Source organism: Sapajus apella, unplaced genomic scaffold, assembly GCF_009761245.1.
Source record: "Sapajus apella isolate SASKATOON/1434 unplaced genomic scaffold, GSC_monkey_1.0 scaffold582, whole genome shotgun sequence".
In the NCBI taxonomy this organism is placed as follows: Eukaryota; Metazoa; Chordata; class Mammalia; order Primates; family Cebidae; genus Sapajus; species Sapajus apella.
Window position 1 is genome coordinate 32,512 of NW_022437508.1, and position 8,814 is coordinate 41,325.

Below are 8,814 nucleotides of genomic sequence, written 5' to 3' on the forward strand. Positions count from 1 at the left end.
TGTATCTCTGTCTCTCTCTCTGTCTCTCTCTCTCTGTCTCTCTCTCAGTCTCTCTCTGTATCTCAGTCCCCCTCTCTCAGTCTCTCTCTCTCTCTCTATGTGTGTCTCACTCTGTCTCTGTCTCTCTCAGTCTCTGTATCTCTGTCTCTCTCAGTCTCTCAGTCTCTCTCTCAGTCTCTCTCTGTATCTCAGTCTCTCTGTCTCTCTCTCTCTCAGTCTCTGTCTGTATCTCAGTCTCTCTCTCTCTCTCTGTGTGTGTGTCTCACTCTGTCTCTGTCTCTCTCAGTCTCTATCTGTATCTCTGTCTCTCTCTCTCTCTCTCAGTCTCTCTGTATCTCTGTGTCTCTCAGTCTCTGTCTGTATCTCAGTCTCTCTCTCACTCTCGCCGCTCACAGGGAGGCCCCGCCCCGCCGCGCTCACCTCTCCGTGGCACCAGGAACCTCTCAGGAATCCTGTCGTCGCGTCTGCACACAGTGTCCGCCGCGGCCCGTGTCTGCTCCATGATGTCCTCCCGGCTGTCGTAGTACTGTTGGTCAGGCCGCCCCAGCTCCGTCACCGGCCGGAGCCCCCCACGGCGCCGTCGAACCCACATACTCCTCCTGGTTGTAGGTGTGTCTGACCAGGAGCCGCGCGCGCTCCGTCCCGTTGAGGGGACGACGCTCAAACTGCTCCAAGAAACGTGCTGTGGGGACACAAATGACGCTGTCACAGGGGCGGCCCCCTGGAAGACACTGCCAGCGACGCTGCCATCCGGGGCTCCCTGGCGGGGTGCGGGCTCTGGGAGCCTTGACCCGCCCCACCCGGAACCCCGACCACGTGCAGCCCAGGGGCTCATCCTCTGTCCTCCTGAGGCGGCCGCGGGCTGGGGGGCCAGGCGGGAAAACTGTGATACCCCGCTTTTTGCCAGCTAACACTAACTCTCCCTTTTCCTGGCTAAAATCTGTTCAGGTGTTACGTGAGCTTCTTGAGCCGGACAGGCTCCATCTTGGCTGCTTCGTGTCAGTATCTTTCTTCCCCTTGAGTGTGTAACTATAGTATAAGGCAAAGTCAGACTGACTCTGGCACCCAGAAACGCCTTTGCTGATAAGAGGCTGAGCTGAGTGGTATCTGCAGAGGCTGGAAATGCAGCTGCAGTGAGCGCCCACAGCCTGCCTTACCTGTAAGTTGTGTGTCTTTCATGACAGCTGTACTCCTCACACCTGGCACTGTTTTACTTCCTGTGTATCAGTTTTTCTTTTTAACTTTTTGCTTACTCTGCTTTTATGAAAATTTTGTTTTAACTAGGTTTCCCTCTTTCCTGTAAAAACTAGTGTCTAAAAGATCACCTAACTTTTTCTTCGGTCCGACAGAATTTTGGGCGTTAGCCACTCTGAGTCGCTGGCTTAATAAAGGATTCATAATTCCTTCTCAGAGTGTGGTACATTCCTTGATTCGCTCGAGTACAACAAAATCACCTGCGATCCCAAGTCTTGTGGGACTCTCTCCCTACCTCCAGCCTGTTCTGGAGACCTCCAAGCAGGAGGTGGAGGAGGATCCGCCCCGCATCGCAGCCCACACCACCCTCTCCTGGGAGCCTCCACCCCAAAGAAACTCTCTGCCCCTTCTCTCATCCCACAGGCTTTACCCATTTCTTCAACAGCCCCCATGGCGTTCACCCTGTGAACACTTCCTTGGTGATAACCTTGTGCCAGTCCTGCGCTGCCTCTAGGAATCCAAACAAGGGAAACAGACCTCTCCACTCCGCTGAGGGAGCTTAAAGAGCAGTGAATGATGGCCAAAACTCAACACACAGGAGCTTACACAGGAATGAGAAATGTCAGAAGTGTGGATTCTAGAGCAGAGAATAATAGGATGATCTCCATCCGGGTGCCAGAGAAGGACCCTCTGAAGAGTGACAGCTCAGATGTGACTTGACAGGTCAAGCAGGTGTGAGCCACGGGGCAGAGGGGATCCTGTGTGTTTGTTTGGATAAAATGGGAGGCACATTTCAGGTTTAACAAATACCATGTACAAAAGCTTGAACTGATGAACTTCTTTAAAAAACTAGAATAGAGTTCACTAAAGCAGAGAGGCTGAGGGGAAGGAGGGTAAAAGATTAGACGTAGAAATCACAAGAAGCCAGGTATTTAAAAGCCTCATGCATGGTGTTAGGATTTTGGAATTATACTAAAGACAATGGGAAAGTATGGAAGAGTTTCAAGGAGAATAAAACCATGATCCCCGTAAATGTCCGCAAACCTTCCTTTGCGTTTCCAAATCCACAGACTCAGAAATTCGGTTAAAAGAAATCTGTTCCCAAAACTCACTTGGCAAATCTCATCTGATAAGTTTAAGGGGTCAAAGTGGTCTCAGAGCTCTTATTGGTGACATGTCCTTCTGTAGTTTCAATACATATAAACATAAATGCATATATGTGTATAAATATACACATACATAAAACAGTGTGTATATACTTTTGATGTTTTTCTCTTTTCTTTGAAGTGTGAAATTGATGAAAATTACTTTAAAATAATCCTGTGGTTATGTGACATGGTAATTGCCCCATAAATTGCATACCTCGACCTACCTGGGCTTTTCATTGAAACTTCCCTCTGTAACACTAATGTGACAGGCAAGCGGTCCCAACCCATGCCATCTTGGTCCCTGTGACTTGTAATAAGTAACTAAGGTCTGTAATTTCCACCCTACCCAGACATTGTGTAAACTAAGGCTTATCTTGACTTCTGTGAACCACTTAACTAACAATCAGAATGGCCAAAGCCCCCCATTCCATAAGCCACCTTCAACCCAGAAGGTGGCTTACGGAATGTCCAAAGTCCACTGGCCCTCAGAATGTCTGAAGCCCCTCACCCTCAACCCTGCCCAGGAGGTGGTTTATGGGCATAAAAGGTCTTGACACCCTCCTTTTGGGCCGCGGTTAGAGAGACACCAGTCCTCCGTGGCTGCGGGCAATAAAGACCCTGTAATTTGGCCCAGTCTTTGTCTCAGTGGTGATTTCGCACTCACTCGGTTACAACAGTTAAAAGTGAAACTAATAGCTAGAAGCATTTTACATTGTGAATAATATCAAATAGAATCGGTACAGAAATCGGAGGCAGGTTAGTGAAAAATTGCAGCAGCATCACTGTTTGTGACTTAGAAGGGCAAGTTGTTGGAAGATAATAGAGAGAGTGATGACCAACAACTCATGAAAATGTTGAAAAATACTGCATAAGACAAAAAATAAATATGAAGGTATTGAACTTGCACTGACCAAATGGATTCAACAAGAAAGTGGTTAAATTTATGCAACTCTTCAGTTTTTTAATAATCAAACAAGCAAAAATAAACCATAAGAAACTGAAATAGGTGATGAGTGTATAAATGATGTGAGTCTAGAATTTTCAGGAAGAGCACAGTGTGAACCAGTGCTCTCAGCCTCAGCACTATTGACATTTTTGAGCCGATAATTATTTGTTGGTTATGGAGGTTTTTCTCAACATTGCAGGTTCTCTAGCAGTGTCCCTGGCTTATGCTCATTAAGTATCAGAAGAAACCCCTTTTGTGACAACCAAAAATTTTTCCAAACATTGCCACATATTCCCTAACAGTGATGGGAGGGAAGGGAGAGGTGGTGAACCTTTCCTGGGTAAGAACCACGGGCGTGAACCATCTGAAAAAATCAGTGTTGAACAAGTCACTATTAGTTATGGAGTAGCTGAGAATTACATTGAAAAATATCTGTTGAAAATCTTGGTCCTACATAAAATGAATGTTTTATAGAATTCTGGTCCCAGTATAGTGCTCTCTTTCCAGAAAATGAACTTGTTGAGAATCAAGATTTACTGATTATTTTTTCAGCCTTATCAATCAATCACTAAATCATATCATTTATCTTTCATATTATTTTCTTTCTTAATTTCTCTGCCACTGGTCCACTAATTATCTGTAGTAATGAATCACAACCACAACTATTTTATTCCCATTTAACGTCCCAACTAACGCATTTCTTTCAGTCTCCCATTCCCAGCAATACCAGCAGGCATCAAATTACCAGTTTTTGCCAGAGGTAGAATTGTCAGTTTTGTAGTCAAGTACCCCCAGAAAAGGGGAAACCAAGAAAATGACATTCTCATGCAGACAATTTGCAGAAAACGAGCAGGTCCCCAGACTTTGAGTAAGATGTTCTTTTCAAAGCTCCCTTTGCCCTTTATATATAATATCAGAGAGGAGTGCATCCTGGATCAAACAATGTGTATCTTTTTATTCTTAAATTATCTGAGCACTTTCTTTATAGAAAGAAAATTAAAAATTAAAAAAGCGTGAAGTCACTGTCACTGTGGCTTGCATGGTTAGTCCTGTAACCCCTGCTCATGTGTCCCACTTAGGGTTGACAGATTTGGCAAATAAAACCAGAGGATGCCCAAGTAAATCTGGATTTCCTATAAATTATGGTTGTGCATCTGAAATGCAGATTTATCTAGGAACCTGTATTTATGGTTTGGCAATGCTAGTCCAACTTTCTAGTCAAATCTCAGAAGAAGGAGTGATTTATTACTTCTCTGTGTTCTTCATGATATGCCCATGATAGACATATACAACTTTTCAAATGGTAAATGCAAAATGAATGAAAGTTTCTCCTTTACATTGGAACTAGCAGCCCTTGGATTTCTGCTCCCATTCTAAGAAACAACATGGTACATATGAATATTAGAAATTTTGTCAATAATTCAGACACAATGTAGTTACTACTAGATTGATGGACAGATTCTGATATATAGCATTAGAAAATCTGAGTGGCCGCATGACCTCTTCTACTTGGGTCCGTTTTTACCAATCATAATCTTTTCTGTAATCTATCAAATACATTGAATAATAGCATAGTCCTCACGGGATGATTGTTAAGTGTAAAATTAGTTAATGACTCTTCTTAGCACTAATCACATAAGAAACACTGAAATATATTACAATTTAAATATTTCTGATCCCTATAACTGCAGCTGACATTAGGTTTTCTTTCTTGATTCTAAAGCAATTAGTATCTTCATCATGATTTTGCAGTTCTCTTCTGCTCTTCTATTAGTATCATAAAGAATTCTCCTTCTTAAAACACAGGGCAGAAACACGGGTTTATGTCTAATAAAGCAGTATATCTAAACAAACTTCACACAAAAAGCATCTGCTGACATACAAGCAAGGGACTTGACTTTCTACATGCTTAGATTTAAACTGCAATCTGATTTTCTCTAGCACTGGATTTGTAATACAGAGTTTTACTTATGCCCTCTCAATTTTAGATTCCAGAGATGTATATGTTTTTAAACACTACAGATACAACAGGATCATTATTGAAATTGCATATGGAAATTCATAGGCCTGGTACACAGTCACTGCAAATTGTTACATGGCATATATTGATGGAGACCAGATTCATTTTTATCATTACTCCATTCTCATGACCTAGAGTAATAACTGGTATATTCTAAGTCACTAGTAAATATGGGCTGTGTGAAATATTGGCTGTGTGACATTGTGCATGAACAGTCACCACTGCACATGGGGCCCTCTAGTATTTCCTTGCCACTAGTGACTGAGCGTCTCTGGTTCACAGGTGCTCCTGCTTCTCTTCAGCCCCTTTAGCCTTTCCTTTAGATCCAGCTGGCTCCCTGAGCTCAGCACAGTCTTTTCCTGAAGCTCACTACTCAAAAGAGTCAACCTTAACCTCGCCCTCACTTCTGCTCTCTCTTCAAATGGTCCAATCCATTTTCCGCCCTGGATCCTCCACTGACTGCACATTATCAACTCCAGCAATTGCCATTGCAGTCCAGCCTCGGCAACAAGAATAAAACTCCATCTCAAAAAATAAATAGATAAATAAAATAAAGAAAAATAAATAAAATAAAATAAAATTCAAATTTCTTACCATGGACATCAGTGCCTGATATGATGAGGCTCCTGACTCCCTCTCTGTGCCCTACCTCATCTTCTGCCTTTCCATTTCCTTGCTTGCTATGCGTCAGTCCCTGTAGCCTTCTGTCCCTGCAGATAACTTCCCACATCAGGGCTTATCCCCCAATTCTGTCTCCCTGGAACTTTTGTCCCTTAGATCTTTTTGTCCCTTAGATCTTCTCCCTGTCCACTTATTTTGTTGTCTCAGCTAAATGTCACTTTCTCAGGTAGAGCTCCCTAAACATATGAACTAAAGTTGGGTGAACCATTTCTCTCTTTTTACAAACCTGATGTCTTTTCTTCACTAGTCAAGTGCACTATGACTTTCTAACATTTTCTTTTTTTTGAGGGATGACATCTCACTCTGTCACCAGGCTGGAGTACAGTGGTGTGCTCTCGGCTCAATGGAACCTCTGCCTCCTTGGTTCAAGCGATTCTCCTGCCTCAGCTTCCCAAGTAGCTGGAACTACAGTCATGTGCCACCTCGCCCAGATAATTTCTGTATTTTTTAGTAGTGATGGGATTTTATCATGTTGACCACGATGGTGTTGATCTCTTGACATAATGATCCACCCACCTCGGCCTCTCAAAGTGCTGCGATTACAGGAGTGAACCACTGTGCCTGGAATACTCTCTTAACATTTTCTCCTTTGTTAAATCATTATTGAGTTATTGTCTATATCTCCACTGTTGTGTAACTTCCTTGAGAGTAGGGGCCCTCTCTGTCTTAATCTGATAGAATGATTTGAACCTCGAATGTAGACCAGTAAACAGTTGCTTTTGAGAAAAATAAATGTGGTTTACATGAATAAACCAGGGTCTGGAACTGATCACTGAAGGGGTCCTGGAAAGCAAGAAGGGGCTGAAGCTCCAGCACTCTTTCATTTTGATGTCACACTATTCCCCTTCCTCTCCCAGTGAGAAATACAGGCAAACTTCTTCTTTCTCCTCCTTCTACTTAAAAGAAGGATTTATAGATATAGAAAGACTGACTTAAGAAAAAGCCTTTCTTAAAAATTAAGATTCATCTCATTTTGCCTGGGTGCAGTGGTTCACACCTATAATCCTAGCACTATGGGAGGCCAAAGCAGGAGGATCGTCTAAGTCCAGGAATTTAAGATCAGCCTGGGCAACATAGCAAAATCTCGTCTCTACCAAAATTACAAAAATTAGCTGCGCATGATTTCCTGACTGTAGTCTCTGCTATTCTGGAGACTGAGGAGGCAGGATCACTTGAGCATGGGAGGCAGAATTGCAGTGAGCCTAGATAGCACAATTGCACTATAGCCTGGGTGACACAGCCAGGTCCTGTATCAGGAAGGAAAAAACAATCTCTTTCAATGGATCTCATAATGCTAAGGGTTTGTGCAAGCTTTGGGGATTTCTGGAAATTATGACAATATATCTGGGGAAAAATAGAGAGAAACTGGAGGAAGAGGTAAGCAGACATGGCTAATTAAGGAAAGCTGAGGACACAATGGGTGAACCTATGAACAAGTAAGAACAAGACACAAGTAAGACAATGAGTTCCCAGGAGTTGCTCACTGACCTTCAGCCGTATGCCATGTGAACAACGTGCACATTCTCTCTGTAACCCCACACAGAGTCTATAGTAGAATATTATAAAATTTCTGATATCTGACTACTTTTGACTTACAAAAATAGAATTTCATATAATTTATACTGCATTCGTTGAATGTCATTGTGTGGAGTCTAGTAAGAGCATGTAGGAGATGTACGAGAAATTAGTACACAAAGGTTAAAAAAGATTCGTAATAAACACTAACTTGGGCCAGGTTTTCAGAGGATGCCTTAAGTTCTGTAGGCACCAAAGAACATCCCATGGTTGCTCTTTATCTGAAGGGTGATGCCAAGTATCAAAGAGCTCAGCTTCAGTTCCAGGGATTACTTTCCCATAAGAAAGGAAGAGCACTACGTATATACCTTTTGTCAGATAACCTACATGTGCTACAGGGATACAGGCTTTATAAACATTGCGGTTCAGAAAGAAAAGAAAGGAGATGATGGGGAGGCCCCTGGGTACAGCCTCACAGATGAGGAAGAGGGTCAAATACCACAGGACCTTTTGAGAACATAATACAGGGTCGTCTAGGACAGACTCTTCGAATTCCATTGACTCACACAAAATATTTAGAAAAAAACCCTCCTTTTGTCTGACATAAGTCAACGTAATAAACGGAAGTGCTGTATGGGAAATTATTTTAGCATCCTTATTTCTAAATCCTCTATAGACCCTGATGAAATGTGATGCAAGCTTTTATTGTTGGAAACTGGAAAAGAAATGGCCTGTATTGTGACCCATTACACAAGTCTCATGAAGAGGGCAAGTTGTCAAGCTCCTTTCTGTGGTGGAAATAATTTGGTATCCATATGATAAAGATGGAGACGGACAATCCCTGAAGAAAACGTCACAATTTCTTAAGGGATATGGCCTGGGCACAGTAACAAATTTAGCTCCCTATTTTACCCACCTCATAGTAGCTCAGTACCCACAATGTGCACTTTCGTCGGGAGTCCCCAGCCAAAGCCAGTGGGGAGCTCAGCGCCATTAGTGTCACTGTCAGCGCTGCCATGAAGGAGCCTCAAGGCAGCCTCAGACACACCATTCTGGACAGGAGGAGAGAACCAGGTGTCAGAGAAGCAAGCAAGCCTCATTCAGTGAGATTTATGACCTCCCTCAACTCACATCGCCAAAATAGGGAGTAAGTTACTCATTTCTTTGTTCCTGGATTGGGTAATCTCATGTTGGGGAACCAATCAGCATCTGAGTTCAATAGCATCATCAGTTGCTGGTCAGAGATGCAGTATGACGGTCCTATTCTGAAACAATTTTCTTCTTTAAAGGATTGTTTTAATTTAGTACTT

At 42.9% G+C, this 8,814-nt stretch overlaps 1 pseudogene across 1 annotated transcript in view; it reads right to left on the reverse strand.

The window, feature by feature from the left end:
• LOC116546092 overlaps positions 1–8,623 on the reverse strand; it is an 11,964-nt pseudogene extending 3,341 nt beyond the window's left edge. The window contains exons 1-2 of the transcript XR_004266583.1: positions 8,456–8,623; positions 421–682 (exon numbers count right to left, since the gene is read on the reverse strand). The product of XR_004266583.1 is annotated as an HLA class II histocompatibility antigen, DRB1-10 beta chain-like (transcript). The remainder of the gene's footprint in view (positions 1–420; positions 683–8,455) is intronic.
• Between the last annotated feature and the right edge of the window lie 191 nt (positions 8,624–8,814).